Here is a 10668-nt window from a genome sequence, read left to right as displayed (position 1 = left end):
TTAGTTTGGAAAATGAAATTTCTAAATTAAAGATAGCCATTCCCCTCACTGAATTGGTAAGGAATGACAAATACAAATTCCAGATTGCAAAAATGCTTAGGGTTGATTAGAGGTCTGACACAGTCAATGTAGTTGATTATGAGCCAGCCATCCTTTTTGGTCCAGCCTTAGAAGGAGCTCCTGAAGATAGTGAAATTCCTCCTTTTTATCCGAGTCTTAAACTTCATGATGTTATCCTTCATAATGCTATGCTAGATTCTAGCGCCTCTCATAATTTGATGCCTAAAGCCATCATGGATAAACTAGGACTGAGCATCACTCGACCTTACCATGATCTTTATTCTTTTGATTATGGAAGAGTGAAATGCCTTGGTCTTATTAAAGACTTGGTAGTGTCCTTAGACCAAATCCCAGCCAAAAATGTACTTATGGATGTTGTAGTGGCTGATATTCCTCCTAGGTTTGGCATGTTGCTTTCAAGATCTTGGGGAGCAAAATTAAAGGGCACTCTGCAACTTGACTTTTCATACGCCACTATCCCTGTTTTTGGACAGCTCCGGAAACTTTATAGAGAAAAAAGATGAAATTTATGATCAGCAGTAAGGAAAAGCCAGTCAATCATCCTATACATGTTGTTCATACTGATCTTGACTCTTTCATTCTATTTAGTGATATGGATTCTGTTGATGATGAAAGTCAGTGAGTAGAAATTTCAAAAGTTCCCAACCTAATGGGCAGCATACATGAAACTATCACAGCAGAAAGTAAAGAGGTTGGTGAGGAATGTAGACAGCCTACAAATCCTATTGAGGAGATTCAAAGAATAGTGTAGAAAACAGAAAGTTCTAAGCTAGCCGTTCAAAATCCTAAAAATCAAGAAATTCAGTCTTCAGAAATTATTTTTCCAGACGAAGAAAATGGTCTTTGGACCATGGAGTTTGATGGTGCATCAGGAAGAGAAGGAGTAGGAATTGGTGTTTGGATACTTGGGCCATTACATTAGCCAAACAAAATCCCTCGGAATGTGAGAATGAGCTCTTACAAGCTGGCTTTTGAATGTTCAAATAATGAGGCGGAATATGAGGCATTGATTACTGGCCTCAAAATTCTGAAAAAGTTGGGAGAAAAAAAGATTTATGTTTATGGCGACTTCGAGTTAGTGATCAAGCAAGTCAAAGGGGAATACCAGGCCAAACACCCAAGAATGAGAGCTTATTGCAATGCTGTACTTGATATTCTCAAAACTTTTTCAGAATATACATTATCTCTTATTCCTAGAACTCAGAATGTCATCGCTGATTCACTTGCCACTACAACCAGTATGGTGAAGATTCCTTTTCATTCTAATCATAAGTACTCCATCCATGTTAAGCATTGCCCAACTGTCCCAAATAACATGAGGTTTTGGCAAGTATTTGGTGATGATAAGCAAATAAATAGTTTTCTGCAGTTGGAAGGAGAATTTAAGAATTCTCACATTGATGATGCATACAATTTTGATGATTCCCACATCCATTCAGCTGACACTGAAGTATTACAGCTCAAGGACAACAACATTCCAAGAGGCTTGGTGCCTTTGGAAGAGTTATTTGACAGGGATGATATCGCCAAGAAGCCCACCATGGTTCCTATTGAAAAGGGAGTAGAAGATGTCAACATTGGCACAACTGAAAATCCTAAATTGGTCAAACTATCAAAGTCTCTATCTCCTGAAACAAAGGGTAAGTACATGTCTTTAATGAAGGAATTTGCTGATGCATTTGCTTGGGATTACTCTGATCTGAAAGTTTATGATAAGAGTATCATTCAGCACGTCATTCCTATAAAGCCGGATCAGAAGCCATTTTGCCAGAAATTGAGAAGAATCAATCCCAAATTGCTGTCATCAATCGAAAAAGAGGTAAATAGACTTTATAAGTTTGGAATAATTGTTCCTATTCGGTTTTCTGAATGGATGTCTAATCTAGTACCTATGAGGAAAAAGACTGGGGAAATTCGTCTATGTATTGATTTCAGAAATCTCAATAAGGTGTCCCTGAAAGACAACTATCCTCTACCTAAGATGGATCACATACTTCAGAAGGTGGTTGGGTCCTCTAGGATGTCACTGCTGGATGTATACTCTGGGTACAATAAAATTTTGTTACACAAAGACGATCAGCTCAAGACAACCTTCACAACGCCATGGGGTACATTCATGTATGCCAAGACGCCTTTTGGGCTGAAGAATGCAGGAGCTACCTTTCAACGAGCTATGGACATAGCATTTGCAAATGGAAAAGATATATTTCTGGTTATCTATCTTGATGATCTAACGGTATTTTCAAAATCTGATGAAGATCAATTGCATCACTTAAGGATTGTTTTTCAGAAATGCAGAAAATTTGGCTTCTCACTTAACCCAAAGAAGAGCTTGTTTGCCATGGAAGAAGGTAAGCTACTAGGACACATCATCTCTAAAGATGGCATCCGCATTGATCCTGCTAAAGTGGAGGCTATTCAACAATTAGACTTCCCTAGGAACAAGAAAGAGATTCAGTCGTTCAATGGGAAAATTAATTTTTTGAGGAGATTTATTCCTAATCTAGCTAAGCACTTGAAAGAAATGACAAATATATTGAAGAAGGACAGCGAGGTAAAGTGGTCTTTGGAGGCTAAGAAATCATTTCATGCAGTAAAGTTTGCATTATCTACTGCTCCTATTTTGATTAGCCCAGATTATACCTCATATTTCATCATTTTTTCTTTTGCTTCTGAGCACACATTAGCAGCAGTCCTAATGCAGAAAAAAGATCAGAAAAATGAGCAGCCTATAGCATTCTTCAGTCGCACTATAAGAGATGCAGCATTGAGATATAATATCATTGAGAAATAGGCATTGGCATTGGTAAAAGCCCTCAAATATTTTCGAGTTTATATTCTACATTCACATACTATTGCTTATGTCCCTACTGCAGTGGTAAAGGAAATTCTTGTACAAACAGATCCAGAAGGCAGAAGAGGAAAATGGATTGCAGCAATGCTAGAATATGACTTGGAGATCAAACCTACAAAGCTCATCAAAGGACAAGGGTTAGCCAAGCTTATGGCAGAATCAAATCTACATGCATTGGATATTAATTTGATGGCTGCACTATCAGAAGAATCAGAAGAAAAGGACCCTTTCTTGCAAGTGTCTGATATGTTCATGTCTTCACCTTGGTACTCTGACATTGTCCATGTCTTGCAGCACTTGAATCCTCCTCCGAAATTTCCCAAAGCTCCTTTCCAGCGGTGGAGTCTTGATTTCATTGGCAAAATCCATCCTTCATCTTCAGTGTAACACAAATGGATTTTAACAGCCACTGACTACTTTACAAAGTGGATTGAAGCTATCCTGACCAGGCAAGCTACTGATTCTGTCATCATTCAATTTCTGGAGTCTAATGTCTTGTCTAGATTTCGCTGCCCACAAAAAATAATAACAGAGAATGCTATTGCTTTTAAATAAAAAACAATGGTGGATTTCTGTGCCAAATATCATATTGTGCTAGGACATTCTACTGCTTATCATCCACAGGGGAATGACTTGGCTGAATCTTCCAACAAATCTTTGGTTAACATCATCAAAAGGTCCTGGAGGTGAACAAGAAGAATTGGCATAAAAAAATCATCAATGCTTTGTGGGTGGATAGGGTCAACACCAAAAAGTCAATAGGTATGTCTCCTTTCCAGCTGGTATATGGAGTTGACACAGTGTTTCCTTCATCTCTTGCTGTCCCAGTGATGAAAATTCTACAGGAATTGGATAGTGAAACTAATGACATACAAAGGAGAATAAACCAGATGATTCATTTACAGCAGACAAGAGAAGAAGTTTTTTAGAACACATCCAAACTCCAAGAGAAAATAAAAAAAATTTATGATTGCAAAACCAAGGAAGACAATTTCAATTTGGGAGATGTAGTCCTTCGGTGGGATGCTAGAAATGAAGACAAAGGCAAACATGGTAAGTTTGAGAACTTATGGAAGGGACCATATAAAATTTCTGCTTTCAGAGGAAAGAATGCTTTCTTGTTGGAAGAGATGGATGGAAAAGATTATTTAGGAGGGGCGACCAATGGTAGGCTTCTCAAGCACTACTATGTCTAAAATCCTGAAAGGTCATCATCATTGTACATACCGGTGTGTATTTTACTTCTAGAATTTTAGATAGCTGTCATCAGAGTTTGAAGCCTGAAGTGAAGGCCTTAAGACTCTTTGAGTCAATACTGTTTTCAATTTTTTTATTTAGTTCTTTTGTCATGTCAAAAGGTCAGTCAGTCTCAAGTCAAAAAATTAGTTTTTATGCATGTTGACTCCATTGCCCAATAAATAAGGCTACTTGATCTATGATGTTCTTGACACCTCTAAGGAGCTGCCATCCCCAGTTGGAGCCAGTGTTAGTGTCAGTCTCTGTTGACACCTAATCCTTGTGATTGGGTAAATTCATGTAAATAGATAAATAGGAAATATGAACAGTCATCGGGAGACGAACTGAACAGTCTCTCCCTCATGTATATAATGAAGACCTACCTGATAGAATAGAACAGTGGAATCATTTTTGCCTTATGGAGTTACTGCCTGGCCTGGCATGGTATTAGAGCCAACTCCTTTTTTTAGCTCTTATGTCCCTTGTAACTCCCTAGTCTGCTTTCCATATAGCTGAGCTGCTCCTCCATATAATTAGCTGCTACTGACATGGTATCAGAGCACTCTGCTCTGAATGCACAGGATATTAATTTGATGGTTCCACCTGTTATGCCTTGATACCAAAGGTACATAGAAACAAACTTGGTGCTAGAAGTCGTAAGTGTATCTTTCTGGGATATTCAAACACCTCCAAAGCATACCGCCTCTATGATGAAGTAAATAAGAAGTTTGTTGTATCTAGAGATGTAATTTTCCTTGAATCATCCAAAACTGACAATGTTGTTGAGCGGCAACTTGATCGCTTGGATAGATTCGCAAAAGCAAAATCATTTCAAGAATTTGATAATCAGATTCCACATCTTGAAGGGGGGATTCCTGTACTAGATCAACATGTGGAATCTTCTTCTGAAGAACACTCTCCCCCGCATGAAACTCCAACAACGGATGATGCTTTAAGTGATGTGATTGATAGAATTGGGAGACTCAATCTTGATTCAGTCCCAACTCAATCAACGGAGCAACCTAGACTATCTGAAAAAGGTCCCCCAAAGTGGCTGACAAAGACACTTGAAAGTGTTCATCCTGATGAAGTTGGAAAGACAGGAACCAGAAATTCAAACCGGCAAAATGGAGGTGATGTCGATGACTCTAATTCACCTGTTGATATGGATGTTTCTTATGATTGTGAATTGAACTTGTCTACAAATTTTAAACCAACTTCCTTCAAAGAAGCTGCTTCTCATGATGAATGGAAAGAAGCGATGCAAAATGAGTATGATGCCCTCATAAAGAACGACACTTGGAAGCTGGTTGATCCTCCATTAGGAACCAAACCAATTGGCTGCAAGTGGGTCTACAAGAACAAGTATAAAGCTGATGGCTCGCTTGACAAACACAAAGCTAGGCTTGTGGCAAAAGGTTTTGCATAGAAGGAAGGGGTCGATTATGAGGAGACTTTTGCCCCCACAGCAAAATGGGCTACCATTCGGACACTCTTTGCACTAGCAGCTCAGAACGGTTGGAAAGTCCATCAAATGGATGTAAAAACTGCTTTCTTGAATGGAGATCTAAAAGAGAATGTTTTTATGTCCCAGCCTGAAGGATTTGCTGTGAAAGGACATGAACGTAAAGTATGCAAACTTCTGAAGTCCTTGTATGGCCTCAAACAAGCACCGCAAGCCTGGTATGAAAAACTAACTGAGCATCTTCTAAAACTCAATTTCAAACATTTTGATCTTGATGATGCAACTTTATTTGTCAAGAAAGTTGGCAAAACAGTTGTATATCTTGTGGTATATGTAGATGATCTTTTGATGACAGGGAACAATGAAAGCTACATTGCATCCATAAAGAAGGAATTGGGGAAAAGTTTTGTGATTTGGGCTATGTTCATTACTATCTTGGCATTGAAGTAACCCAACATCCAAAGTCCATATTTCTTTCTCAAAAGAAATACATTGGAGATTTGTTGAACAGGGTTGGCATGACAGATTGCAATCCTCTTACTACTCCAATGGAACAAAACTTAAAGCTCATATCTATTGAAGGAAAAGAATTTGAGGATGCAACAAAGTATAGACAACTTGTAGGAAGTCTCAACTACCTAACTACTACCAGACCAGACATTTCGTTTGCTGTTGGAATCCTCTCCAAGTTTATGCAAAAGCCTTGTGAAGGACATTGGTTTGCTGCAAAAAGAGTTCTAAGGTACTTGAAGGGAACTCAAGACTTTGGAATCAAGTATACACAGGTGGACGACTTCAGTTTGATTGGATACTCTGATTCAGACTTCGATGGAGACAAAGAAACTGGGGTATCAACTTTAGGATATGCTATGAGTCTTGGATCAGGAGTTGTCTCTTGGAGATCACGCAAACAATTAGTTCCAACAGATTCCACAATAGAAGCAGAATACGTGGCAGCAGCTGAAGCAACAAAAGAAATTGTGTGGCTCAGGAAAATTCTTGAAGATTTGCAGGTAAAACAAGTACAATCAACTCCACTCATGATTGACAATACCTCTGCAATAAAGTTGGCCAAGAACCCAAAGTTCCATGATCGAACGAAGCACATCAATACTAAATATCATCTGATTCGACATCATGTTGAGGCCAAAACAATCCATCTCCGTCATTGTTCCACAAATGAGCAAATTGCAGACATCTTCACCAAAGCGCTTGGAAGAGAAAAGCTTGAACGATTCAGAATGATGCTTGGACTCACCAACATCCCTTCAGATTAAGGGGGGGAATGTTGACACCTAATCCTTGTGATTGGGTGAATTTATGTAAATAGATAAATAGGAAATATGAACAGTCATTGGGAGACGAACTGAACAGTCTCTCCCTCATGTATATAATGAAGACTTACTTGATGGAATAGAACAGTCGAATCATTTTTGCCTTATGGAGTTACTGCTTGGCCTGACAGTCTCATTAGCCTGTCATCTGGATCAAAAAATGCTTTTACCATGTTCTTTTCAAGCTTTCATCATCAAATTTTTCTGTTACTAGGTTTACACAACAAATTTGGTCATTGTATGGTCAGTCCAAAGATGGAGTCATTGTTTGAAATTTCACTCATGCTGGTTGCTTATCATACTTTATGAAGGTTTCACCATGAAAATGGGTCAAGTCATCATCATCATTCCATTAGGTCTTAGGTCATCCATTAGGTCACAAGGGTCCCCAAGGTCCACCATTTCCATAAAAAAACCAGAAATAAGTCAAACATGACAAAGCAACTGTTGATGAATTGATCATGATTTATTCACACACTTTTCATATTTTCATGACATCAAAGGTTTCAGAAGAAGGAAGCTCCAACACTCAGGAAAGCAAAAGCACACTTGCAATGGTAAAGGTAAAATCTGTCTTCAAAAAGTGAAATCAGTTCACAAAGGAGGGTTGGTTTCTTTTCTTTTTTTTGAAAAAGTGAAGAAATTATCCCTATATAAACTCAAAAAGACTCATAACCTTTTTATTTATACTCCATTCACTCCTCATCATCGAGCTCACTCGCCCAGAAAAGCAAAAAACTTGTATCCCTAGGAGAAATTGGCCAAAAATTGAAGGCGATGCGCGTAGATACACTGCGCTGCGCTTAGGAGGCAGGCGCTGCACTTAGGTGAACGGCGCTGCTTTTTGGCGCTGTGTGTAGAAGAACTGCGCTGCGCGCAGGACAGAGTACCCAAAATTTTCCCAAATTTCAAATTTTTGCTTACAAGCTCGGTTAAATAGCTTTCTAAAGCTAAGGAACAAGTAAGTATATCATTTCCCTCTCTATTCGCTTTCCCAATTTCATTCGATGTCCATAATTTCTCAAGCTAGAGTTTGTAGCAAAATTTCCATGGGAAATGCTAAGGTAGAAATGGTCATCATAACTTTTCATCTCCAAAACATGTAAATTGATATTCTACACCTGCACACATGTCTGATGAGTCATTTTGACTAGTTCATCCACCTCCAAACAAAGTTTAAACACTAAAAAAAAAAAACCCTAGCTCATTCCTAAAGTTATTTTGGGCAAATCTCATCATAAACTTTCTTGGTCTCACTTACAAGCAGCCACATTTGTTCACTATTTTCCTCTCTCATTTCCATCAGTTTTTCAAAGCCATCTCATCTTTCATAAAACCCCTCCCATCATTTTGTCAAAATCTCTCACATATCACTTCATTTTCATTCTCACCTCACATCTATTTTCACTTCCTGCTGCTAGGACTTTGTGTCATCATGGAGGTTGAATCTTCACTAAAAAGAAAGAGACAACACAAAAGAGGGAGGATTCTCAGATATGAACCATCAGATTGCAACCAAATCAACTCCTATCCTTTCATCAAGCAATGCTTTGAGGATGTTCATTGCTTGGAGTTTTGTAAAAGAGTAAGTGAAGCAGGGTTTTATGAGCAATTGACAGATTGGGTAGCTACACAACTGAAAGGAGAGATTGCTGTCATTGCTGGTATTGAGTTTAGCTTCTCAGTGGCCTCCATCTCACTAGCAACTAGTTTACCAGACAATGGCGAATATTGGTTCAAGGGAATGAGTCTAGATTTTGAAAACTACAAGCCCTTCTTAAATACTCCATACAGAGATACACATACTCACCTCATGCCTTTCAGATTTTTGCTTGAGAAGTATGCCCCTTTAATGAAAACCATCATGAGGTTCTTTACCTGTGAAGGTAGATTCTCCAGGTTGTATGCCTATCATATTCGCCTCTTGATGCACTTCACATCTCAAAATCCGCTCAACATGTGCAATTACCTGTTCAGGAGCATTTCAAAAATGTCTGAAAAGATACAGTTAAAGGACAAAGAGCACTCTCCAAGCTTGTTTCATCACAATCTTATCAAAACCATTATCCTTCATCAGTTGGCAGAGAGGGGTATGGCTTGGGAAGCCTTTTTAGAAACAACTTTAAAATGGCATGAGGAAAATGCAACATCTTAGTCCCCAAGTGCACCAAAACAACAAACAGAGATGGGGTCATCTAGCAAAACAGCAGAGAAGATTCAACTACCTAAGCCAGAGGTGACCAAAGTGTATAAGAAAGGGCAGAGGCTTGTGTTTTCTTCTCACAAAGAGAAAGGGGCCAAGCCTTCTTCATTGACAAAGCAGGAATCAACAACAAAGGATAAGGAGACAGTTGAGCACGAATTTGAGCTTATTGATTTAGAGGAGGAAGATGAGACTTCAATTATGAGACAGACTATCAGGGACAAGGACTACCAAATCAAGGAGCTGGCAATAAATCTGGAAAGGGCAAAGTATATTATATCATTCCTTGAACAGGAAAACAATCAACTCAAAGCAAAAGAGTTGATCCTAGAAAAGGAAAAAACTAAGTTAATGCAGCAAATTGGCAAAGGTAAGGAGATCGTGACATCAAGCAAGCCTGAAGCATCATAGGTGAAAGGGAAAAGGAAAATACCAAGAACCAGAGGTCTCAAGGAAGCTTTGCAAGAGGAACAAAAACAAATATTGCTTAATGAAGACCTTGACCTAGAAGAAAGGATTGCCCTAGAGGTACATCAAGATAAATAATATTGGCTTAACAGGGTAAATGAACACTTAGAGAAGCTCTTGGAGAAGGCAAACAAAGATAATCAAATGCTCAGACACATGGTGCATCATTATCAAGCTCAAAACATGATCGCCAATGTCAAAGTGAAACAACTTGAAAACAAGCTCAAGGAGGCCAAAAAAGATCAAAAGGATGAGGGAAACTTGGAGATGCTTGCTGAAGCATCCATGAAGCTATAACAAACTCATTTTTACACCTTCCCTCCAATTTTGAGCTAATTCTGAGCATTTTGAGTTTTTTTGGCAAATTTTGGTCTAAATTCAGAAATTTAGCCTTTCCAGGCACTGCGCTTTTTCCTCAGGCCTCCATTTGAGGAAAGGTCTACATTTTTGGAAAGGTCTTGGCATCCTCTAAAAACCCATTTGCCTAGATTTTGCAGAGGTGGCTTAGTTTTGGAGAAAAATGCAAAAAAGTGGCAAAAAACTAGCATTCTGGACCATTTTTTGACAGGCGCTGCGCTTCTGGAGTGACCTTGGGAGAATGGATTTTTGAAGGTCTTCCCATGCTCCAAATTCAGAAATTCAAACTGTTCTGGAAACTAGACTTGAAGGGCTAGTTGACTGTTCTCTCAGATTTGCATTTTTACCCCTGGAAGGCACCTAAAAATCAGCTCAAAGTCGGCGCTGCGCTTCTGCACTTTTTGTGTTTTTATTTGCAAAATTTCACTGTGTAAAATTTCTAGTTTCTAGTCTGACTTGGTCAAAGTCAAGATTCTCTATGTAATGGCACAAGTTACGAGGCTAGGTGATGTAGGCATGAATAAATGTATATCATAGGTTGTTTTTGATGTTTATTAGGCCTCATAAAAGAAGCAAACTCCTAAACAAACTCTTCATGAGGTGTTTGAGTTGCACCTTCTCACTCTCACCTGTTGGTTGAGAGAATCTTGGAGTCAATTCCTCCACCAAG

Source organism: Pinus tabuliformis, chromosome 1_1 (assembly GCF_031772625.1).
Source record: "Pinus tabuliformis cultivar Carrire ecotype Pingquan chromosome 1_1, CPIR1, whole genome shotgun sequence".
Lineage (NCBI taxonomy): Eukaryota > Viridiplantae > Streptophyta > Pinopsida > Pinales > Pinaceae > Pinus > Pinus tabuliformis.
This window is presented reverse-complemented; position numbering follows the sequence as displayed.